The sequence below is a fragment of the Mus caroli genome, chromosome 6 (genome assembly GCF_900094665.2).
Source record: "Mus caroli chromosome 6, CAROLI_EIJ_v1.1, whole genome shotgun sequence".
Lineage (NCBI taxonomy): Eukaryota > Metazoa > Chordata > Mammalia > Rodentia > Muridae > Mus > Mus caroli.
Genome location: NC_034575.1, coordinates 141,123,938 through 141,150,370, shown reverse-complemented (window position 1 = coordinate 141,150,370; position 26,433 = coordinate 141,123,938).

The window sequence follows — 26,433 nt, the reverse complement described above, 5'->3', positions numbered from 1 at the left end:
CAAATAGACACAAACTTGGGGAGTCCTTTATATCAAAGTGGAAGGGAGGCCTACATAAAATGTAAACCCTAAACTTTTTATGGAGTCGGGTTCAGAGTGTTCATGATTTGACTTAAGAAACTTGAAAGTCTCAGTTCCAACCTCCAGACCATTGTTTGTGTATCTTTGGGGATAAGAATTTACAAGTCATTAAGAGAAAGATAACGAAGCAATGTCTTATCAACTACCTTCTTGGTGGGTGGCTTTCTTATTACTAAGAGAGCTAGGCTACCTTCTGCTACCAGGAGTATTTAACTGTAGGTCTTCTTATGAAAGATATTGAGCTTGGAGAGATGGTTCAACTGTACTTAGTGTTTTCCCCCAAGATCCCAGCCCAAATTCGGGTTCAAATGGAAGAGCAGCAAGTGAAATACGACGCCCTGTTCTGGCCTCCGTGAAGTCATACATGCATGTGGCATTCACTCATACACACACAAAAACACATAAAAATTAAATGTAAAACATTGTTGCCACATTCATCTTTATCCATAGCATTCCCTTATTTTTTAAACATTTTTAAGTTCTTGCCTAACGCATTGGCTTATACAAACTACCTGAACATCTCAAAGATTCGCATTGGTGCAGAATTCCATATACACTGGACACACCTGCCACAGTTCATCCTGGATACCATGAACAGAGCTGGATCAAGCAGCCAAGGCCTGAGTAGAACAGGACTTTAGCTGTCATTCAGACAAATTCAGAAGGAAGGAAGAAAAGAAGGAAGAAGGAAGAAGGAAGGAAGGAAGGAAGGAAGGAAGGAAGGAAGGAAGGGGAAGGGAAGGGAAAGAAAAGGGAAGGGAAGGGAAGGGAAAGAAAAGGGAAGGGAAAGAAAAGGGAAGGAAGGAAGAAAGGAAGGAAGGAAGAAAGGAAGGAAAGAAGGAAGGAAGGAGAATGAAAGCATCATCTAAGTAGGAAGCCAAATCCTAGTCCTATCACAGTCTGTGCAATCAAGAGAACTACGGTGGCAGCATCTTCCTGCTTGATACAGGGTCTGGTTCTAGTTACAACACCTGGACCAAAGCCCTCTCTTGCCTACTATTTTAGGATGCAAATATAATTGTGGCACATGACGTTTAGACAGTACCTCAAAGATCATCAGCTCTTCAGATATGACAGTGATAACGTCAGAGGTCAGAGATGTGGGATGTGATTCTACAGAGGGACAAGAGATCATCAGGGTTGAAACCACAGGAAGCCATCACATCCAGGATGCCTTCAGGCCCAGAAGGATGGGTACAGCTATGAAAAAAGACTAGACGGTAGCCGTGGAGATAGGACAGGTGCCTCCTAGAGTAAGTAATCAGACAAAATTGTGACTACCTAATGAGAGAAACAGACAAGAGTAAGGACACCCCAGAATTGAAGACTGGAGTTTCATCCCATAACCCAGAAAGTAAACAGAAAACCAAGATAAGGAGTCAGTGCCAAAAAAGGAGAGGGGAGGGGCAGAGGGAGGATCTGGAGATCCAGACAGACAGACAGACAAAAAAAAAACAAAAACAAAAACAAAAAAACACGTGTCCCGTGCATCCTCTCAAATCCAGAATCTAGAGTCAATGTTGTGTGGTGTGTGTGTGTGTGTGTGTGTGTGTGTGTGTGTGTGTACGTATGTACATGTGTGTACATGTTTGTGTCCACAGTGTACACATGGACGTGTATATATATGTATGCATGTGAGTGTGCATGTGTGTGTGTGCACATACATTTAGAATATGAAAGTAAGAGAGTATGAAGGGGAAAAGGGAATTAGAGAGTGTAATACCTGTGACATGAGAGCAGAAAGGGCACCGCTTAGAGGGAGGAAAGGGACCAGTAAGGGGATGGGGATTGGGGCGGGCAGTGGAGGAGTGAGAGAGAAGCAAAGTATACTAAGTATTTAAGAGCTCATACTGCTCTTGCAGAGGACCCGAGTTTCCAGTACCCACATCAGGTGGCTCACAATGCTCTCACCCCGGCTCCAAGCGTGCACCACTGTGCACACACAAACATGCACACACACAGAAAGAAAAACCTTGACTCTAGATTCTGACACCCTCTTCTGGCTTCCGTGGGCACTACACACACTGGGTGACACGCAGTCGTGCACATACGTAAAATCTTTAAAGTCATCCTCTTCGTTCCCTCAACCATCAGTGCCTTTTAAGTGTTTCCTGGACAAGTCCACATTTTCTGATAACAAACATACTACTTGCTCAATAATCATAGTACGTATCTACTACGTAAAGACTGAGGTTTTCGTTGACATGGGGTATTCTGTGTCCTCCGAGGACTAGGGAGGAAATCATGTGGCAAGCTCAAATGAATCTGTCTTCTGACTGACAATTTTAAATCTAAAAATAAAGGATTTTTACTTGATCACATCAGGTGCTGTCTTCTCGCTGTGTGTTAAGTAAAATTCTTGCTGAGTTTAGTTTCGATCAGAAAAACATAAAATCACATCTTGTAGGAATTTTTATACTAAATAATTTTAGGTTAATAAGTTTTTAGCAGGCCAAAAGAAGCCTGGAGGCTTATAAATGAATGTGGTTAATCAATGATTTGTACTTCGGGCTCTTCAGTTCCTCCTCCAATCTGTCACCAAGACTTTTATCTTTGAATTTCAGAATAAAAAATCATAAACTATTACTTGGAAAACAGTCAGGAGCAGGGAGCCAATCAAATGCTCTGGGTAATTCTTTTGATATTTTATCAGTCGGGTTTTAATAGCTACACAGGAACTGCATGTTGATGCTTTGAGATAGTCTCAGGCACGGACACGGAGGACCATAGCTGATGAAACGACCAAACATCAACAATGGAAAGACCTCCAGGATGCTCACAAGAACATCACAGAGGCGGGAAGTGAGCGGCCGGCCAGCATGCAAACAAATGCTGGACTCTGTTTATGTCTTCCTTCCTCTGGTGAGACGAGAGACTTGCTTTGTGCCTTGTTCCTCACGTGGTCCAGTTTAAGATCCTCCTGGCTTGTAAAAGATGGCTTGTGCAATCCGCTGGAATACCTCCAAGGAGGGAAAGAGATAGGAAGAGGAAATCAAGACACTTAGACCAGAACAAGAGGTTCCGTACGCAATGGCCTTGGTGGAAACCTTCCAAGCCCCCATCCCTGTCTCCAATTCTGTTTATTATGTTATGATAAATGTTGTGAAGATCGAGTTCCCTCAGAATGATCTGTATTTTTCCCATGGATCAGTGTATCAGAGAATGGTAAGAATAAGGAAAATTTCTCTGAAGTTTTGTTGTTATTCTCAACCCTTTGGTCACCTTAAGATCACCCATGGGAGAGGGGCTTAATAAGGAGAAACAAGCTCAATGTAGAATATATAAATGCATAAAACTTTTTAAAATTTTTTCTTAACTTTTAAAAATTCTAAGTAACTACAAAGCCAACTGAGAGGGTTTCTAAGAACCCCGTAGCAAAGACCTGTCCCTTGGACAAATTGTTGAGCCTTTCCCAGGGGCTCGCCAGAGCACGGGTGACAGTCATATGCACACAAACTACGAAGTAAAGGAAAATATCTGAGAGGTCTGGGGACTCAAGACCCAGGCCTGCTCATGGTGTGCTGTGCCAAGCCAAGAATCCTATTGCAACCCGCTTTCTTTCTGCTTGCCTCTCTCCTAGTTTTTCCCAAAGTGAGCTTCCAGGGCCACGGGTGAAGGAAGCAGCTATTCTAAACACATAGTGCATCCCAGAGGACCCATCTATCCCTTCAGAGCATTTCTATAGACCCATAATGCCCAGGGGTCTACCGTCTTCTCAACCCACAGCATATAGGTAAATATACCAACACCAGCATCCCAATGCCCAGACCAGAGCTTTTCAAAACCATTCCTCATCTTAAAGGCGAGGCTCTAGATAGGAAATGTCTAACTTATTTTATAAACTTTGCATTTGCATACATTTTTGGAAACCACCAGTTATATTTAATATGTGATACTTACATTTCTCTTTATATCTCTTTAAATCTTACTTATATGAGCTTAAAATTTCACCTTCGATTGTTAGGAGTTGACAATACCACTCAAGATATTCATTCCCTGACTGAAAACAGACACCCCCCAACAAAAGCCAATTAGTCTAATAGTATGTCATATGCTCAATAATAATAATAGTGTATCCCACTGATAGCTACACAGACCAACTACATTTCCTGAGATTTGATGAATCACTGATGATTAAGAAGAGCGGGGGATGTTGTTCTATGGTACTTTTCCTCCAGTCTTAACAAGATTCCATCTGGGACTGAGACTTTGTAGCCATGGCAACTAAAGCAGACCAATGCAGGGCCAGGCAGGCGTATGATGGTGGTAATAGGGCTATTGACACTTCTAGACCATGGGGAAAGGCGGGGACCAAAGACCTTCACCTGAGATCTCCTTCCTCGAGCTGAAGTGACCTTAAGAGATGCCTGAGTATAAAGAAGTGGGAGATTAATTGAAAGTGTGACTCCATGAAGCAACACCCACGGGACACCATACATGTTTGAGTGGGACTTTTTGATGAAGATGCTGTAGTTTGGGAGTTAACTGTGCTCCTGCATGTAATCCCTCAACCAGCCTCATTCTCTCAGAGAGCCCACCACATTAGACTTAGATGAAATCATACTTTGGTCTATCATGAGACGCTATCTGGGATGAACAGACATTCATGTGTAACACACCAAGCATTATTGTATTAACAATAAGTAGAGAGAGAAACATACTTTAGAGAAAGTGAACAATATCAGCATGTGGGGACTAAGACAGGGCTCAGCAGCACGTGGGGGCTAAGATGGGGCTCAGCAGGTAAGAGAAACTGCTGTTCTTGCAGAGGACCAGGTCCATGGCTTTGTTCCGAGACCTGAATCAAGCAGCTCACAGTGCCTGTAACTCCAGATTCAGCGATTTGACTCTACTAGCTCCAGTGACACATGTGTTCATACAAACAGTGACACACACATGCAAATAAATAAAAATAAAAAATCCTTAAAAAGTTATATTGTGTAAGTGGGTAATCCATTCTAGGAAACACATCAATTATCTCATTAACTAGAACACAAACCATAAGGGAAATACTATCGATAGAAATTTGGAAAGGCATATTAGGTCCTACTTGAAAAAAGTCTCTTGTGGGACACAAAAGAACTATTGTACATTTTAGAATCACAGAGGCAGGTGACAGATAAGTTCTCTGTTCTGTTTCTGGAAGCCTTTAGAAAGACTGGGACCAGGGAGTATATACAAACAAAATCTTTGTATTTGTTTTTAAATTTTGAAGATAAAAATATTGAGTCTCTGGGTTCATGACTGTGAGTGTTACCCCAAAACTTGGTAGAAATGTGTATTAAAGGTCACAAACTACACTTACAGAGACAAAGGGGGCCAATGGATGTGTTGTTTGTCTTAAAACTGCCTTTTAATATTTTCGTGCCTTCGGTTGCTAGTATTTATATCAATGTGAATTTAACATGAAAATACAGATTTTTTTTTCCCATGAGAATGTGTTTATTGTATTCCAATCAAAAAAAAAAATAGCCCAGGTTTCTGGTCCCAGGTATTTTCATAGTCTCTGTTGTTGACTAGAGAGTTCAGGTCACTTTTATTGGCTTCTCACTCCAATACACAACTGTGTTATGTTTATTCCAACTCAAGGGAGTTGATTTGGTGGAAAGTTCACAATTACATGCAGTTTTAGAAACTTCCTGGAAAGATGGCATCTTCAACATTGCCTACATTGTCCTTCTATCCGTGTCCTGAAAACACTCAATATTCTCAGCCTTTCCATTGACTCAGGCATACCTCGTCATCTTAGAGGGGGCAATGAATCAGCAAATAGTTTGGAAGCAGCCATGCCCCCTCTGTGGACTTTGTATACTTGAAGGGTCTTAGCATTAGCTTTCTGGAGATTTTCTTTTGCCACCTATCTATGCACACCACCTCTCCCTGACAATTCTTCAGGACTACATAAAGTTAGTTGTTTTCATTTGAGCAGTCTTGAATCTTAGGCTTGATAGAACCTAGAAAACCTCAATGGTTTCTAATTTCTCATAAACTCATCCACTCTGAGATCGTCTCTCCGATTATAGGTTAGAAATCTTTTTCTGCTTAACTGCCACTAACATGAAAGCTACTGGGAATACATACATGTGAGTCAAACGTGAATCATTTAAACTAAATAAGTCATGCTAGACAAGTCTTTGCATAGATGCTATGGCTTCATTAGCCTACTCTTTGGCAAATGACAGATTTTCAGTTATGACTAGTGACATATTTGCTTAAGTAAAAGGTCTTTTCTAAAGGTTGCTTGGAGAGATGACTCAGGGGTTAAGAGCACTGCCTGTTCTTCCAGAGGACCATGGTTCGATTCCCAGCACCCACATGGCAGCTTGCAACTGTATGTAACTCCTGTTTCAGGGGATTCAACATCCTCACACAGGAATACATGCAGGCAAAACACCAATGTATATAAAATAAGTAAATTATTTTTAAAAATTATTCTATCACCAGCTTGACTCAGTCCACTCAATCAAATGCTTAGGAAAACGATTCTTGCCAAGGCAGGCACCATAGGCAAGTAAAGAACAGGAAGATGGCAGTCCAGGGCTGTGTCCTTGAAGCATAAGGTTAGCTCTAGACATGTGATCCTGCCTGGATGTCTTAGAGGACTCTAAATACAACTGGCATAACAGTTGGGGGAAACGTGCAGGTGGTCCTTAGTAAGTGTAAGGTTAGCTTGTTGATAGTACAGAATGGAGAAGGGAAACTCATTCAGTCCTGTCACTGGCATTATTTTTAAAAAGGCATCTGCCCTCTGTGCTTTTTAAGTTCCTTTTCACAAGAGAGAGAGGTGGAAGAGAGAGAAAGGGATGGAGAGTTGGAGGAGAGAAGGAAAGGGATAAAGAGGAAGAAAGAGAGAGAGAGAGAGAGACAGAGAGACAGAGAGAATATTCCCATGCCCACCATGTTCACCTCTGCACTGAAGAATCTCAGTGCTCCGGGCATGGTGGTGCACACCTATAACCCAACACTTGAGAGGAAGAGGAGGGAGATTAGGTAGATAATGAGTTTCAGTCCAACCTAGGCTACATAGCAAGTCCGTGTCAAGAAAAAAAAAAATGAAGAAAGGGAGAGAGGACATAAAGAAAGAAAAGCAAAGCCCTCAGTGTCAACTGATCAAATACTTTCCCTGCTCCTAGCAACCCACACTGGACGTGGGGCATTGCCATGGATCCGGATGAAGTGCTGTAGTGTTTTGTAGGTGTTTGCGTGGGTCCATGCAGCTTACAAACTGAAGAAAACTATCAAGAAGCCCCATGTGTGGCTGTAAATATTCTGTCCTACGCATCTCTTGCCCTGTCTCCAGGTCCTCTGTCATGAAGAACTTTCCAAACTGCTCATGTCCACGTAGCATGATATGAAGAAAAGCCAGCTTCAAATTCAACATATAGTCAAGGATGGCCTTGAACTGCTGACCCTGAATGCTTGGGATTATAGGCTGGCACCACCATGCCCAGGTTATATGATTCTGGGGACTGAACCAATGCATTATACATACTAGGATACACACTACCAACTGAGCTATCGTTTTCTGTGTATTTTTGAGATAAGATTTCATTGTGTAGCTTAGGTCAGCCTGGAACTCACTATGCAGTCCAAGTTAGACCACGATGATCATGGTAAATTGTTAGCCAATCACCAGTCTTCATTCGGTAGTATCAATAAGCTAACTGCACACTTACCAAGAACCACCTACACGTATCCCCCGCCCATTATGACAGTTGTACTCACCTTCATTGTAATGACAATAAGAGGTTTAAAATGTGAGCAGGAAGAGGAAGAATTATTCCCGTGAAACTGAATTGAATGACTGAAAAGGCTGAATAACGTTAAGTTGGAAAGTAAGAGCCCACAACACTAGGCAAAAAGAAAATCATTCATAAAATTTATAGTGAATTTATACAGGTTCTTGGAAATCTTTCATCTATCTCTTTGTTTTAAGAAAACTGAGAGAGGATTTGGGAATTGTAGGATATCTTTTAGGAAGTGAATTAAGTAGAAACTGCATGGACAAATCCCTGCTCTATGAAAAGCTTTATCTTGAATGGAGAGGTTGACAAATGAATGTACATTTAGATGTTTTACGTTAAAATAAAACATTGAAGATGTGCACATTATCACTTTTATGACCCTACTTGGCTAAGTTTATCAAATGACTGCCTCAACTCCACCAGACTCTGTGACTTCTGTGGGCTGAATTTGGGATGTCCCTTTAAATGAAGGTTTTATAACTACAGGAGACTTTCAGAGGGTATCAATCCTTTATCTGCAATCAACCTTATAAAAGGCCTTTATTACACCAAATATAACATTTGTAGCAGTGCAAGGAGGCTACAGTACAGTACAGTAAGGATGCTAATAACAAAGAGTGCTGAAACGTAAAAGAGGCTTCATACATACTTAGGAAATAACAGAAAAGACAACATTATTAGGGTGGCTGTTGGGGCCTGGGAAGAACCAACAACCTGGCCCAGGGACCACACCTCAGGACAGAGCAATCCGTGTGTTCACCTTAGGCCATGCTAAAAAAGACAAGCAGAATCCTCATTTCTTTAATGAGATAATATACTTGTCCTTCTCCAGATTCTATACACACACAGACACACAGACACACACAGAGGGGAGGGGAGGGGAAGATAGGGTAGGATGAATTTGGGTGTAATAGACCAGCAAAACGGCTCCGGGGGTAAAGGCACCTGCTGCCAAGCCTGACAACATGAGTTCGATCCCCAGGACCCACACAGTAGGAGAGAACCGAATCCAATGCCCTGTGCAGGTGCACAACAGCATGTGTGTGTGCTCTCAACCACCCTACAACATTTACATACCAAGTAAATAAATAAAACGTGGTAAAACGCTAACTGGGATGCTGGGGTTTTCAGCTTGGGACATCTGCACATCGAGTACGTTCAGCTTCTCCACTGATTCCCAGTCTCGGGTTTGGCTTTGACTTTGTTGTCATTGGTTAGCGCTGGGACTACTTGCTAACATATCCCCAGTGTCTAAAATGGTAAGAATTCAGTCATAAACAAGCTAATGCCCAATGAAGAGGGATTGTAACCCAGTAATTCCTGAACTGTGAGAAAACATGCCCGATCTAGCCACTGGTTGGCTAGTTTTATTATTTCCAAGTGATTATGACACAATTCTGACACGTCTTCACATATCAGTTAGTATAGCAATATTCATTAAATACCAAAAGAAAAAAAGCCCAAAGATTAACAAATCACAGGGATTTCAATGAACTAACACCTCATGTGTGAGAATTTAAGCCGTTTCCTAACAGTGTTACTTCAATAGCTCTATGCATTGGTGTGCACTGGGGAGACAAAGGGGGGTTTGCTTTAATCCATACAACTTAAGCAATTGTGCAGTCTTAGAAAAGGGATAATCATTAAAAATTGAATCAATAAAACTCTGGGTCTACTTCACTGAGTCTATTGGAAAGCCATTTCCCCTCATATGTTGTATTTCATATAGCTACCTTGATTCTCAGGATGATACTCACTTTTAAATTAATGTCAACTTCAAACTAAGTAACTTAGCCCCTGCCCTCGTTTTCCACTAGAACCATTGTTTTGAGAGGAAGAATCTCCAATTCCTGGCTTTAAGGCCTACAGGTGTTAAAGGCAGCATATGTGTCACTGGGGACGTACACATGTGTCACTGGGGACGTACATGCTACACTTTGCTCATCACTGAGACCAAATATCCAGCAACCAGCACATTACAAGAGAGAGAGTAGATTTTGGCTCCCAGCCTGAGGATCCATCCATCTCGGCAGAAGGCTGTTAGAATAGTCCACGGTTGTGGCTCTGGGAGCTTGAAACTGCTTTTTCTCATTGGGGCAGATCAGGAAACAGAAAGAGAACGGAAAGGAGGCTAGGCTACCAATCCTAAGGCACAACTTCCTCCAACTCAAAACCACCTCCTAAAAATCCCATGGCCTACCAAAACAGCACTCCTTTCTGGAGACCAACACATGAGCCAGTAGGATATTTTTCCCATCTGCGCCATAACAGTAGTATAAAAATTAGAAAAATTAGAATGCATTTCTTACAAAGCACTTTGACTCTGGAGAGTACTAATAAATAAATGACTGATATCAGTATTTTAATAATAACTGAAATTGCTAAGTGGGGTGGCTAAAGTCATCATGCCAGTTCTCAGGAAGTTGAGACATGAAGACCAGAAGTTCAAGGTCAGCCTTGGTCAAAAAGGAACTCTGAGACCATCTGGGGCTGCATGAAACCCTGTCTCAAAAAAAGTGTATAAATGTGTTTGTAACTCTCAATGTCTAACATTCAAATAACAATTATTAAGCATGTGTAAAATCTAATGAAAAGATGAAAAGAAAAGAACAATGAGAACACTGAAAGGAACACAGACAATAGAATTAGTAACAAAAACTTAAAATATTTATAATCCTATCACCTTGTGGTCAGAAAGAGAAGATAGGATGAATAAACAGAGAAAACCAAATCAAGATAGATGATGATAAAAGATGGATGGATGGATGGTAGATAGATGATAGGATGATAGATAGAATGATTGCTAGATAGATGATAGATAGATAGATAGATAGATAGATAGATAGATAGATAGATAGATAGATAGATATAGATAGATGATAGGTAAATAGATGGTAGATACTAGATAGATAGATAGATAGATAGATAGATAGATAGATAGATATAGATAGATAGATGATAGGTAAATAGATGGTAGATACTAGATAGATAGATAGATAGATAGATAGATAGATAGATAGATAGATATCGATAGATATCGATAGATGATAGATGGTAGGTAAATAGATGGTAGATACTAGATAGATAGATAGATAGATAGATAGATAGATAGATAGATAGATAGAGATAGATAGATAGATAGATAGATAGATAGATAGATAGATAGATAGATAGATAGACAAATTGATTAGATAGATAGATAGATAGATAGACAAATTGATTTTGGAAATTTATACAAGAAAATGACTGAGTATACAGAAAAAAATAAATAAATTGTCTGAGACAAGCTGATGTTAGAAAAGAACCTAACTGAATTTACAATCATCAAAAATCCAAAACGAAATATTTTTGGTTTTTCAAATTTTGATTTTTCCTTTTATTGAAAATAGATTATTTTCTCATATAATATATCCTTACTAGTTTCCCTTTCCTCTGCTCATCTCAGCTCTTCCCTACCTCCCCTGTAGATCTACTTCCTGTCTCTGGATAGAAAAGAACAGGCCTCTAAGAGATAACAACCAAACATGACAAAATAAAATATAAGATTGAGCAAATAATAATAATAATAACTAACAGACAGCACAGGCTTTTTGTTCGACAGACCTGAAGAGGGGGTCGCTGGTGTAAGAATCAGAGCCCACTTTTGTCTGCTCACAGACAGAATAATTACAGGCCAGAGAAGGGGAGTTAAGAAGCGGACTGAACTTTTCCTTTCGCTTCTCTTCGGCCTTTGCTAGGGTTAGTGAGGGCAATGAGTAGAGTGTAGAAATACTGGTTAGACAGCAAACCCCTCGCAGTCAACCATCACTGGGGTCAGCTGACAGGAACAGGAAGTGCTCGAAGTCAGCCATCACGGGGATCAGTAAGACAGGAACAGGAAGTGCTCTCACTGTCAGCCATCACTGGGGTCATCAGGGCAGAAACAGGAAGTGCTAACAGTCAACCATCGCTGGGGTCCGTGGGGAAGGAACAGAAAGTGCTAGCAGCCAACACTGACTTCGGGAGGACAGAGACAGCAAGTGCTCACAGCCATCACTGGGATAGACAGGGCAGGGACAGGAAATGTTGTTATTGAGCACTTGTCCTTTTATCTTGTACCTTTTCTTCTTAGCAATCTAAATGAAATAACAGGGAGTTGAGATGGAAGGTAGAGAGAGCCGACAGGAGGGAGGGAGGAAGAAAACACCATACTGAAAATCTTGACCCTACAAAAGTAGCTCTCAAAAAAGAAGGCAAAATAATAGCGCTCTTGGGCAGTAGAAAGATAATAGAGCTAAAGTGCTGCAGAGCCACACAGCAATAAGTAAAATCATTATATTACCACTGAGGGTAGTCTGTAATGTTAGTGATAAGCTAAGAATGTCCTGAACCCAATCCTAGTGGCTCCTGGTTGTCTGTAACTGCCCAAGGCATCTACAGAGTCCCTCTATACTCCCTATCACAAGATGCAACCCTTTGAGATGTAAATTGAGAGCCAGCAAAAAGGTATGTGTAGTGAATAGAAAGACCAGCCCTGGGGCACCTTGCCAAGGTCCTAGATATGTCTTATTTCCTCTTCTTCCTGTATCAAAATATTTTAATAAAACCTTCAACTCTGTTCCATCCTGCCATATCACCCTGAAACTCTTTTCTGGGTCAAAAACACAAATTCTGATTTGGCCTGAATCAAGCTCCCTAAAAATCTAGGGGAACTCCTCATGAGGAGGACACCATGGAGCCACGTCGCTGTCCTTCACTGCTGACATTAAATCCACATTTACATGACAGAGCTGTAAGTGAGTGAATCAGAAACTAAGAAATTATAAAAATAGTGAAGTCCACAAATATAGTCAAAAAAGTCAACGTTTTGTCAGCAATAAAATCTGTAATGTGCAGACCACATGAACAGCCTTATCAATCAGACTGACTTGATGGACATTTGTAGAACACTCCCCTGAGTGACAACATAATATCTACCTCTATAAAATCCATGCTTGCATATTTGATCTCAGATGACAAGGGGAGGAGCTAAGAAAAAACACAAAAACATTTAGCGTATATACTCACAGCATTTAGTTAATATATGCATGCATAAACATCCCCATCCCAAGATATATCATAAATGTTGCAACCCTCCTTTCTCCAAATGGTCACATGGTTATAGCTAGCATTTCCATTTACCTTCTTCCTTTGCCCATATCCTGTTCCCTTCACCCTTAGCAAGCAACTCAACTCACTGTGCTAGTGGATCTACAGCCCTGTCTTACACCAACCTATGGAAAGAAACCCCAGGGAGCCCTAGCTGCCTTCTGCTAGCTCTCCTCCTACCATGCTTGTGGTCTAACAGGAAGCTCCTCTGAATAAGGTGAATTGTTCCAGCCAGAGCTGTGACCCCCTTCTACACTTATGGACTCAGAGGCCCAGAGTTCCCAAAGCACTTTGGTGGCAGTCCCCAACTTCAGTTGAAGGAAGCATTCTTCCCTTAGCAACCAAGACATATAAACTAGCAGAAGCTATGACCATGGAGAAGCACAAAAGATCATTAGTCTTTCACCATGGGTGTAGTGAAGAGAGCTGGTCTGATGCTAACCCTTGAGCCCTGGATTCTATATGAATCCTGACTAAAAGTAGAGGCGGGGCAGGGAACATTGATCCAGTGTGTGTACCTCATACTGGAAAACACTGCTCCATCTCCACAAGGCATCCCCACCTTTCAAACTCCATGTCACTACCCTAGCGTATCAGCTGTTCCATGATGGCTGTAAAGGAGCTAAAATGAGGGCCTCTTACTGTGATGGTTGATGGTGTCAGCCAGACAAGATCTGGAGTCATGTCAGAGATAAGCCTCTGAGCATGTCTAACAGGGATGATTTTAATTAGGCACCCATTTTAATTGTGGGTGAGACCAGTTTCTGATCTAGGGATGGAGAGAGAGAGTTGAACACTATCAAGCACTCCTTGTTGTTTCTTGGCTTTGGATGCAGTGTGACCACACATGTCAGGCTCCAGTTACCATGGTAGACTGTTCCTCAACTGTTGGCCCTGCCTTGTGTCTGTCCTCTACTTCCTGGTCCACCAACATGTGAGATGAGGAGTCTCAGGTATGAAGGCACCCACCACCATTCCTTCCCTCCACAGAGAACTACAGCTATTTAGACCGTGAGCCAAGCAAGCCTTCCTCCCACATGCTGTTTCTTGTCAGCTATTCAATCACAGCAACCAGAAAAGTAACCAATATAGTCCGCTTACATCATGGTTCATGAGATAATTATAAGGAACTAGATACGGGACAGGTCTTTATCTGACAAGAACCCCTCCACTTTGTAGACCACGTTCCTCCCTGGCTGGGCCTTCCAACATGAGAGCTACTGCAATTCTCACAGGCACTCAGGTGCTTTGGCTTGATCGGTTCATCTGCCAATGGACTGTGCGAGCAGCATGTCACCTGCCTCACCAACCCAGTCTGGTTAGGTTCTCCTCGGGAGGCAGCACCGCCTCAGCCACTCATCCCCTCATGGAGTGACTGACACCTCTCCCTCTAGCCTCCCCTTTTTCTCCCAGTTCCAACCCACTATCAACCTTCCTCAAAGCTCCAGCATATGGTTTTCACAATTCCATATAGCCATTGCTCTAGGAGTGTGTGTGTGTGTGTGGTCTTTTTTCTGTTATATATTTCAATTCGTAGCAATATAAGCAAAATTACAATAACTCAGAATATACAACATCCAATTCCATTGTCAATCTAGCTAGAAAGAGAGAGGAGATAGTCAACCCTTTGTTGCCTGAAATAGGACAAAAGGCATGATGCTATAACATCTGATTGCAAGGCGAAAGTATGTCCTTCCTCCCTCAGGGTTCTAGAAGCATTGTGTACAAATAGCAAAATGGGCCTGGACCATGCCCCATTCACCCATGCCACCCAGGCTGCTCAGGGAGAAATCCACATATGTTTGATGTTATTTTTCCCTTAGGATGTTCTAGTAGGAATCTGTAGACACACACACAGAGACACACGCATTCATTCATGTACACACATGCACACTCACACACACATACACATGTATATGCACACACACACACACACATATATATATATATATATATATATATATACACACACACACACATGCATCCACACACATGCACACACACATGCACATACACACACATACACTCACACACATATGTACTTGTGTATAAATTCCATGGTACAAACCTACATGCTGACATAATGTAATATATAAACATATCATGTATACAATATATAAACATTATACACAAGGCAGCTTGAGTGTATGTGTATACATACATATGTATAAAATGTGCATCTTATTTATAGAAATCCTAGAAGTTCAAATTTATTCAATAAACTATCAAGCAATTTCTCTGTGAAAACGTACTGTTCTCATTTAAGTTTAGAAACTTCTTCTTTGACTAGATATAGGAAGTGCATTTTTGTTAGAGATTTAGCTATTAATGGAGAGCATTTCATTTTCAAATGACTTGACAATTCTGTGAGGTGGGAAGAATTCAACCCGTGCTCATGTGAGAGGTTACATCCAGGGAATGATCAGGTTAGGCACAAAGGTTATTTTTCAAAAACCTCAATACAAAAAAAATAAAAAATGTAGGCTATGCAAGTATGCACACGTATTTCTCAAAGCCGAGATGTATTCATATGGCTTTTTCCAGAAATAATTAAACATAGAAAAACAAGTAGGTATTATTCATCATTGCTGTTCCTAGTTACCTAGCAATTAAAGCTATTGATTAATTTATACACTTTTGTGGAAAAGGCAGTCATTAGCTTTCAGACAGGACCAGCAACACGGACACACTCAATCATGGTGGTGTGGCTTCTGCGGCATAATTATTTCGGAATAAACACAGCCCCTTTGATCCATCCCTTTAATGCAAGCAGAAGTTCTTGTCTTTGAAGAAAGGCTTCCTTGATTTGCAGGTATGAAAATGGCATCGTAAGATCTAAAATAACACTATCTTATCTAAACCGAATTCAAACTCTTCCCCAGTGTCGACTTTAATGAGGAAGTCAAACAATGCGGGTGGTTAGCCAGCACTGAGCCATCCTGCCAGCCAGGGTTCTGGGCAAAGCCCATCTAATGTACTTAATGCTTTAGTTGCTTTTCTTGCTGTGGTAAAATTCCTGACAAAAACAACCATATGGCGGGGTTTATTCTGGCTCACGGTTTGAGGGCACAGTCCATTGCAGTGGAAAGTCACAGCAGCAAGAGCTTACAGCGACCAGCCATGGTGCAGGTGCAGTTAAGAAAGAGAAGAGGTAGATACTGGCTCAGTTCCTCCTTCTTATACAGTCCAAGAACCCCAGCCCATGAAACAGTGCTGCACACATTTCAGGTGGGTCTTCCCACCTCAATTTAGCTACTTACAATTCCCTCAAAGATATGCCCTGAGGGGTGTTTCCATGGTGATTACAGATCCTGTTGTGTTAATTGTCAGTATTAGCCATCATGCTTAACTATTGCTTCTACTTTACTATGAGTCAGACACCAATAGCCAGCCTATGGCATAGTGTGAAATAAAGCAAGTCTTGGGTGGATTTCTTAACACACGTCTTGACCACCCATGAATCAAATACAGAGCTGAACTTGCCTGACACTGGAAGATGAACCACAGAACTGTGATCTCTCTGTACTCTGGCCCAGGACATCTCTTTGACGATGCAGTCCCGTGCATGGTCTCTTGTGGTGCTCACTCATCTGCTCATGATTGAAGAAAGTGATTACCACCAGCAAAACCTGTTCACTATTCTTTTTTATCACACATGACTCTCACTGTGTACAGAGGACTCTCGCATTACATAGACCAATTCTCCACCTACTGAAATGGGGACCGTTGGCATATCTTTACACTATACCTTAAAATTAAAAGAGCAATTTTAATCTCGATATTCTGCAATCAGACATCTTCTCCGATGAATTTTAATATGCTCGTTTCATATAAATATAATATCATATGTATGTATGTAATTCTGCTTCTTAAAATGTAGAATGCAGGTTCAGGAATCTTGAGAGATGTGTGTTCGACAGAAATGACTCTGGTATACTTGGTGATTTATTTTAAAATATTCGTTAAGCATTCACAATGGCCCCCATCACCTCATCAAATATTCTTCCTTTACAGTGTCTTCCCATATTAACCCTACTTCCTGACAGTTTGCCAGATTCTCACAGACTTCCAGAATTGACAAAACACACTGTGAGAAACTGTCTTAACAATGTGCAAAGTTTTTCATGTATTTTATTGAAATATGTGCATATTACTTACACTACTGCTTAATAAGACATAAAACTGGAAAGTGTTCAAATGTTAATGCCTGGGCTTCTGTCATCGTCTTCACTCTTGTGTACTTAAATTACTTTTGTTGAAGAGAAAAGAAACAGAGAAATAAAAGTTTAGAAGCACCCTTTCTACAGACACAGAAAAGGTGTGGCGGGCTTCTTGGTTAACCCGAACTATGAGTTCCATCACTCCACCACCAAAGGCCACTCAAGACTGCTCTTTTCTCTGGCCAGTTACACATAGATCGGTGGAACCACAATGCCAGAGAGAAAAACACAGCTCTGATGCACAAGGGTTAGAGGTTTCAAGGTGGAAGGAGTTTGGAGGGTGTTGGATCCCCCTCTGTCTTTATTTTTTTTTAGGTGTAAAAACTAAGGCTCCGTGTTCCAAAGCTGTCCCTGAAAGAATCCAGGAGAATGGATACTCTCATCTTGCCCAGTTCTTCCACAACCATGATCTTACTCAGATCTAAGCCAACATTAGGCCATCACTTTCACTTTGAACTGTACGCATTATCTTCCATTCAATAAACTAATGGAGGGCAGATGAAGCCGGTTCGATGCCGGTTTGCTTCTCTGTGGCTGTGATAAACACCAAGACAAAAGACGAAAAGCAACTTGAGGAGAAAAAGGTTTAATTTCCTCCGGGAAACCAAGACAGGATTGAGGCAGAAATCTGAAGTTAAAACTGAGTAGAAACCACATAGACACACTGCTTACTGGCTCATTCCCTCTGACTCTCTCAACTTATGCACACATGTGCACACGCAAGAGTCAGAGATGGCATTCACAGTGGTTATCAGTCAGCAATAGGAAAAGGCTCTACAGACATAGCCAAGCTGATGAAGGCTGTTTCTCACTTGAGGTTCTTTCCCTTTTTCCAGGAATGCCTAGGTTTGTGTCAAGTTGGCAAACACTAACTGTGAAACAACTCATTTAAAAAATTAACAAATGAAAAAGAGATTTTGTTTTTGCTCCATTCCACTTTAAAGATGATTAAACATGTATCTTTCCACAACACCACAAAAAAAAATATTAAAGATGATTTTGCTTTCTTAAATAAAAATGTACCTCAAAAATACAGTTATGCTATGATATGTCAGACTACCCTGGCTCCAAGAGGACAGTAAGGCAGATGCAGGCCTTTACAGAGGACCTGTAATACAGTTGGGTGATTTTCATCATTCCAAAGGAGAGCAAGACTTTTATGAACCTTGACGATGACTCTGACCATCCTGGAGCCATGTTATAGCTCAGCGGTAGACCACATGCTTAGCAAACACAAGACTTGGGATTTCAGTCCTCAGCTACAATGACAACAAAATTAGTATTTGGGCTCTGAAGACTTAACTAGGTCATTTGGTAGGTCTCTAAGCAAGTAGGCTACTAATTATTTCCCATAAAAATGTAGTTAACCAATTTAAAAAACCTAAGCCAAATACGTTTTCTCCAGCACTGTCTTCTTTGCTCAAAACATTTTTTTAAAATAGAACTTATTTTCTCATTCTACTTCCTATAACTTTTGAAAAATGAGAAACCTTTCATCTTGATTGTCCTTTAATCATTTTCTTTTGTCTTAAAAATAATATTTACTAGAGTTGACTGTATACATGTGCCACAGTCTGTGGTGGGCTGCCCTGGCCACTGACCACTGCTTGAATTGGACCAGTTTGCTAAAATCTAGAATCCATTTGAGGAACTCTCAAATATCCCAGTCCTCTCCAACTAGGAAGTCCTAAGGACCCGATGGGAAAATCCAGGTAGAGTGGTATGTGCTGTAATCCCAGCTCTGCAAAAGCAAAAGCAGGTGGTTCCCTCGGGTACCAATGCTGACCTCCGGGTTCAAGGTGAAACTTTTTCTCAAAAATAATGTGAAATAAGCTGAATAAATGTCTGAGAAAGATCTCCAAAAGACTAGCTTCAACTTCTGGAGTCATACATATGAATAAATAAAAAGCTAGAACCCTTTGAAACCTTCTTAATGGACATGTGGGCAGCTGTGGACAACCTCACACACACTTGAATACCTAGGGATGAATATGAACCCAGCACTTTACACACACGTAGAAGATGTTGTGACACCCACTATTTTGTACAAAATATATACAAAAATTGGAAAAAATATAATCTTGCAGGTACAATATCATCCTCAAGGTTTCATTCAAATAAAAACCATGTCCTTTGTCACTATGAGCACTTAGATATTTCAGTAAAACTTTGATAATTATGCCAATAACAAGCTTTACTAGCAATTCCTTGAGATGTCATTTAAATGTATTTTTTTGAGTAAAATTCGTGGTTCTGTTCTTTTGACACAGTGGCAATAAAGGTCTATTAAGGGAAAATGAGCTCCTTTTGGTCAAGAGGATGCACTCTCTGGCCTGGGTCACAGACCTAACATTCCACTTGGTCTGGCCAGTTACCTGGCCAAGAGACCACCTTAACAAGGAGGGACCACCCTGGGGAAGGCAGCTTTACCATGTGTCACACTAAAGGAAAAGGTGGAATAATGATCCCTTCAAAGACATAATGTGCTTCCTTTTGGGAAGGAATTTTCCATCCCAAAATTGCCAGCCCTAGCCCAGTAACTGGCAGGGCAATCGTGTAACTTCATAAAGCTGACTTGTTTTCACAATTATTCACAATTATTTCACAATTATTACCTAAGACTCTGGGATTCTCACTTGCTCTCTCTCTCTCTCTCTCTCTCCCCCCTCCCCTCCCATGTAGCTGACGTATATCCCCTTCAAACAAAATGGCTTTTTTCTTCTCCTTGTCTCCACTCCCCTCTGCTGAGCAGCTGCTGAGATCTGCACCTTGCCTGCTCTGGTGTTTTCCTTTTAAACCCTAATAAAATTATCCTTGGCTCTTGTTTGAGTCCATTCTTAAATTATTTTATCAATGAGATTAAGAAATCCCAGAAGTAACCTCAATCTGTCCAGTCCACTTCCCTCTGAATCAAATGCCATGTCTCTCTTCAGATGAGGGTTTAAACTCTAAAACGTGAAGAGTGAAGATAGGCAGGAGCGAGTGCTTGTCCTATATAATATACTGGGGTACTCAAAGGAACAGAGCAGCATCTTAGAGGTGTGACTCACTCATTCAACTACTGCATTCATTGGGACACGCTGGTCTTCTAACAACTGTAGTGAGGACTGAGAGCCATTTTCATGATGGCAAATTGTATGACTGAGTTTTCTGATCGTTTTTATTTGAGACACCCTCTTACCAAATGGCTCAGGCTGGTTTTGAACTCACAGCCTTCTTTCTTCAGTATTTCTTCAGCATTCTAGTGCTAGGATATCAGATGTGCAGTGGCATGCCTGGCTGTGACTGAGACTTTGGGGATTTTTTTTTTTTAACATCCTTGCTGAGATAAAATTTAAAACAATCCTCTCGCCTCACCCTCCCCTGGACAAATGCCAAGGTTATAGACATGAGTCACCAAAACCTGGCTGTGAGATTCAAGGAAGTGTCTTCAGCTTTGAAAGTAGAAAGCATCAGTAGCTGATGTGCCTTACAAGCATTATAAGACTTCCATTCAAACGCCATTTTCAAGACATGGAAGAGAAGGGAGGCTGCGTAAGTGGAGTTAGCAAGCTTTCACTGTGACATCCTGGCCTTCCTTACTCTTGGCTTTCTGGGTTTGCCTGACCTTGCCTCATCATTGACTTCTTCAGTGACCTTACACCCTTCAAGGTCACCATGTTCCCCTCCCTTCCTAAAGATAAAGTATCAAAGAAAATTTCCTGGAGGAATTCTCATAAAGAAACATGAGAGCTTTTGTTTAAATGTTAGATTTTATAAGGATCTTTATTTATATTCAGATAGGGTTTTTATTGCATAAACCCTTAAACACACTTACTTTTAAAAAACTTGAGAACTTAAGTCTGAGTTAACTGAAATCAATTTTTCCAATAATATTTAAAAGCCTTCATTTCTTTCTGCGGACCACACTGGCACGGCATTTTGGTCACATTTCCCCCATGGAAGTCAAGCTTTCGTGTCTTTAATTCCCTGAGAGAGCGGGAGCTTGCTTGGAGAATAACTGAACCGCCAAGACGCAGATGGCTTTAATTATCTACATAAAAAAGCTATTTATATTGGGAAGTTGAAAAAATTAGGAACAATGCTTGTGGTGTAAACATATATTTTAATTAAATTAGGGTTTGAGAAGGAATAATGAGTGATTATTAGTGTCAGTGAAAGTCAAGTTGACATTAAAGGCTAGATGTGGGGACCCTGTGTGCCTCTGGGCCAGGGATGGAACTGCAGCCACGTTCGACTGTGCAATTGATCTCTTGTAATAAATAGCGGGGGGGAGAGGCGTGTCTCATAGCGATTCGAGTTCCCTTGCAGGATAACGCACAATGAGAGCCTGTGTTTGCACAGGAAGGAAGTCACAAAGCATACCATGCACTCTGCAGCACTCCCAAACCTTAGGTCCAGGACACTGACACAGACAGACTGACACAGACAGACAGACTAACCTGAGTTAGGCTTCTTGTTCTGTCCCTACAGAGACTTTTTTTAAATAAGGAGATTGTATATTTTAAGGGGTAAACAAGTCCTGGCTGACAAGAGTTAGCAATAAAAATGCAGGCCCATGCTTACACTTAAACATGAGTTTGCCTGAGGCTCACACTCAACTGGGTGTCTTGTATTGCGTCCAGCAGCCATAACTGAGGCCCAGCATAACTCATCAGTGCCCAGCTTTGTGGAAGCAGGAAGGTGTTTGAATGGCTCTACAGCTCAGTACAATGTGGACAGTGACAATACCCCTTACAGGTTTGCCCGGAAACTAAGCAAGTTATTTACATAACACATAGAACTGTATTTAGTATATTGTGAGTGTTGTGTGCTTGCTAAATATTGTTCCTGTGTAGAAGGAAATTAAGGATACCAAAGGGAGAAACTTTAGATTTTTTTTTTTTTTTTTTTTTTTTGGTTTGGTTTTGGTTTTTTCGAGACAGGGTATCTCTGTGTAGCCCTAGCTGTCCTGGAACTCACTNTGTAGACCAGGCTGGCCTCGAACTCAGAAATCCGCCTGCCTCTGCCTCCCGAGTGCTGGGATTAAAGGCGTGTGCCACCACGCCCGGCTGAAACCTTAGATTTTATGCACAAAGTTTTCACTGTCGCCAGGTTTAGTGGCCTTAGTCCCAGAAGAATCAGGCCAATCTCTATGTCCAAGGCCAGCCTAGTCTGCATAGGAAGGAGCTATCTTTCAAATGAGAATATCTTTCAAAATAAAAAAGAAGCAGAGTCTCATAATTTGTGCAAAAGATCTATAATTACTAGGTTACATATCTCAAATCTTCTACCATTAGCTCTGCTTTCTCTCTCTGATCACCACCTGCCACACGAATGATTCCTTGTGTCTCCTGCCCCTTGGTGGCCTCTTATCTACCAGCAATAATCTAATGGCCTCAAGACTCTCAGGATTACACAACCCTAGACTGCTCAAGAAAATGAGCAACCGAGGCACGAAGGTGGCCCAGGCACTGGAGGTCAGTGAGGGCAAGCTCCCGTGCTCACGAACGGCAGAATGATGTACAAGGAAATGTGTGAAGAGCTGGCCAGCCAACCCTAAGAAAGAGATTTTTCATTCATGTTTTAAGAGGAAGACTGGGTTCCCAGGAGACATTTTTAGCAATGTGTCCTAAAATTCTCCACAATCCACAGTCAGACTGAGTCTTCTAATCCCAAGTGACTCTATCTAGAATCTTCCTCATAGATAAACCCGGAAGTTTATCTCCTAAGTGATTTCAGGTCCTAACAAGTCAACAACCAAATTAACCATTGTGTTACGCCCCCAAGCCTCTCAACTACATCAGCAAATCTCTAAGCAAAAATAAGGTCCCAGTGGTGTGAGATTTCTCACAGATCTATTATCTGTAAAGAGGGAGGGGTCCATCACTCAGCCCACTGAAGAACAAGGAACAAACAGATGACTCTTCAACACAGCACAGCTTTAGTAAGCACAAAAGAACATAGTCAAGACAGTGGCAGAAACTGAACAGAACGGGGAGAAAGGGAACTGGGATTTGTGACTGGAGACCAGCTCCCAGGAACATCTGACTGCCACTTGCTATGTTAAAGGAATCAGAAACTGTTGATAAAACAGCAGCACAAGACAAGCCCCTTGGTAACTGCCACTTCTAACTGTATGGTGTTCATCTTTTTATCGTTTTCAGCAAATAATTTAATTCTTATTTAAGTGTGTGTGTGTGTGTGTGTGTGTGTGTGTGTGTGTGTGTATAAATAGGAACAAGTGGTTGGCATCAGATCTCTTCTTCAGTCACTCCACACCTTAGTTTTTTGAGTCAGGGTCACACAGAATCTAGAGCTGAACTCAAGCAGGTTGTCTGGCCAGCAAGCTCTGAGGATCCATTACTTCCACCGTCACAGCTCTGGAGATTCAGGGGCTATGCCCGTCCTTTCACAAAGATGTTGGGAGATCCAAGCTCAGGTCCTCATGTCCATCAAGCTCTTCACCAGCTGAGCCAACTCCCTCTCTCCCTCTTTTGAGTCTTGCAACACAGGTCACTTTGCTGGGAATTTCTTCTGCTTCCTCTGAAACATCAGATGAGTAGCTTATGGAGCACACGGTGAAGCATCCTGCAACAGAGATGGGCGGAACAGGCGGAGCGGCACTCAGTTGTGTGGTACCAAGAAACTAGCTAGGAACTTTTGCAAATGTCTGAGAGTTCAATTAGATAGAGCGATGGAATTTTTCACAGTAAATACCTACAGTCTGGCCAGACAACCTTCAAGGGCTAAAACTTCTGACTCAGAAAAGTATCTTTTCCTAAAAATGCAAAGAAGTAACAAGAAGACAGCTGTGTTGATTCCGTTTAAGTAACAAGGCCATGCTGTTTCGAATACCATTTAAAGGTAGACCATATGAAACGCGTATTTATACATTGCGATGCAGACTTTGTGGTTATTAAAAAAAAAAGATCATGATTCTTTGTTTGACTCTCACAAGTTAGTCTGCAGTCATCTATCAAAATGATGTTTTAACCGAACTTGTAGCTACTCAAAGGTGGTATATCCCATCTCTCCCAGCCCTTTCCCTCACTTCCTCCTCAAAGTCATGGTGACACCTGAGCTCCTTGTTAAAGGAGCTGGACAGATGTGGACACAATTTAACTTTGACCCAAACAACTTGGATACTTATCAACTATTCTCCAGAAAGCTGATAGAGAGGGTAGCCACCACACCTGCAAAATAAAACATTATTAAAAGGTTTTGAGGGGTTTGGCTGGTTGGTTATTTTAGGGTTTTTTGTTCTATTTTTAAAACTTCCTGGAATTTTCTATGATTTCTTTCTTCCAGCTTTCTACCTCATCAAAAATCAAAAGGGCATTCCGTGGGGCAGCAAGGCATCTTGGTGAGTGAGGATAAAGGAGCTTGCTGCCAAGCCTGGTGACCTCAGTTCAACCCATGGTCCTCACATAGTGAAAGTAGTGAACAAACTCCGACAAGTTCTCCTCTGACCGTCACTCATACATGGCACCCACAAACACAAAATAAACAAAAATACAGCTTAAAGATTTAAGAAATTACACTTCATTTCTATTATTAACAGCCTCCGAGGAGGACAGGGGAGTCGGGGCAGGATCTGTGTGAAGGGCTACTGGGAGGAGACTGATATTGGGACATAAAGAGAATTAATTAATAAAAAGTATAAAAAAAAGACCTCAAAGAGTAACATGGGGCACTTCCTATATATGTATACATATGTGTGTGTGTGTGTGTGTGTGTACATATAATTCCGAGACTCTATAATGAGAGCTAAAGACTATTTTCTGTCTTGTTGTAGTTGTGAAAGAAAGGGCTATCATTCATCATTTCATGAGAGAATATTTTGAAGACAGGCACAGTGAGTCACACCTGCAATCTCAGCACTCAAGAAGCTGGAGCAGGAGGATTTCTATGAGTTCAAGACCAGTCTGGGCTATGTAATGATTCTGTGGCTAGCCTGGGCTACAAAGTGAGGCTCTGTCTCAAAACCACAAAAATACATTTTAAAAAATGTTGATGAGTCTGGCTTCCTATAACCTCCCATGAACTCAATTAGCTATAAGGCTGAGCCAAAACTGACTAGAATCTAGAGATATTTTGTACAGATTTTTATCATATCCATTTAACTATGTTTATAGTAGAGTTTGCAGGAGATTGGAAACAGTTTCCAGAAGTGACAGAGATGTGTGAAGAGCTAGCTACCAGCTCAGGGGTCTTTGAATCTCCAGGCTCAGGAAAGCAGGCAGAGAGAACAACGACTCAGAAGGAAGGGAAAGAGACCAAGCCCCAACTTCAGGCCCTGGGAGCGCCTGCTAGTGCTCATTTCCAAATGAGGAAGTTGAGCCCTTGGAAAGAACTGGCCACATGCCTGATAGTCAGATTTCTACTCTCCTGAGTTATCAACAACACTTAATTCATGTCCGTTGCCTGTTTGCTTAGCAAGTATGTATCAGCCACAGCATGTATTTGTCTTGGGATCCGTCACAGTTGGTTAGATCTCTTATACCTCTAACATATACGCAGGATAAGTAAGCGTATAATGGGGGATAGCCATACTACAGCTATATATGACTATCTAGTATGGCATGTTGAGCCAGACTATATTCAATGAGCCTGACCCTCCCTCCCTCTGACCTCAGAAGCCAAGTAGGGTCCGACCTAATTACTACTTGGATAAGAAGACTTTTTATAGAGCTTTGAAGTGTTTGTGACTTCATATCTCATGGTGACAGAAGTCCATTTTAAAGTATATTAGGGAAGCTGGAGAGATGGTTCCGTGGCATGGGTTGCTCTTGCAAAGGATCCAGGTTTGGTTCCCAGCACTCACATGGTAGCTCCAGTTGCTATCTTCTTGGGCACCGGAGGCACATGATGCTCAGAAATGCCCACAGGCAAAACACTTAGATAGATAGATAGATAGATAGATAGATAGATAGATAGATAGATAGATAGATAGATAGATGTGTAATCTAAAAAAGGAGTGTGCTGAAGACCAGGAATATAACTCAGTGTGCAGTATTTACCTAGTATATACAAACCCTTGGGTTTTGTACGCATCACGGCATAAACCTGGCATGGTGGCACTCATCCCAGCACTTGCACGGTGGAAGAAAGAGGTGGGTCAAACACTGAAGGTTACGCTTGGCTACATAGTGAGTTTGATGCCAGCCTGGATGACATGACATCCTCAGAAATTTTGTTTTTTAAGGAAAGAGTCTATCGGGACTTGCATGCATGCTAATTTGTTCCTTAAGTCTTGCTCCGGAGGCTGAAGGAAAGGG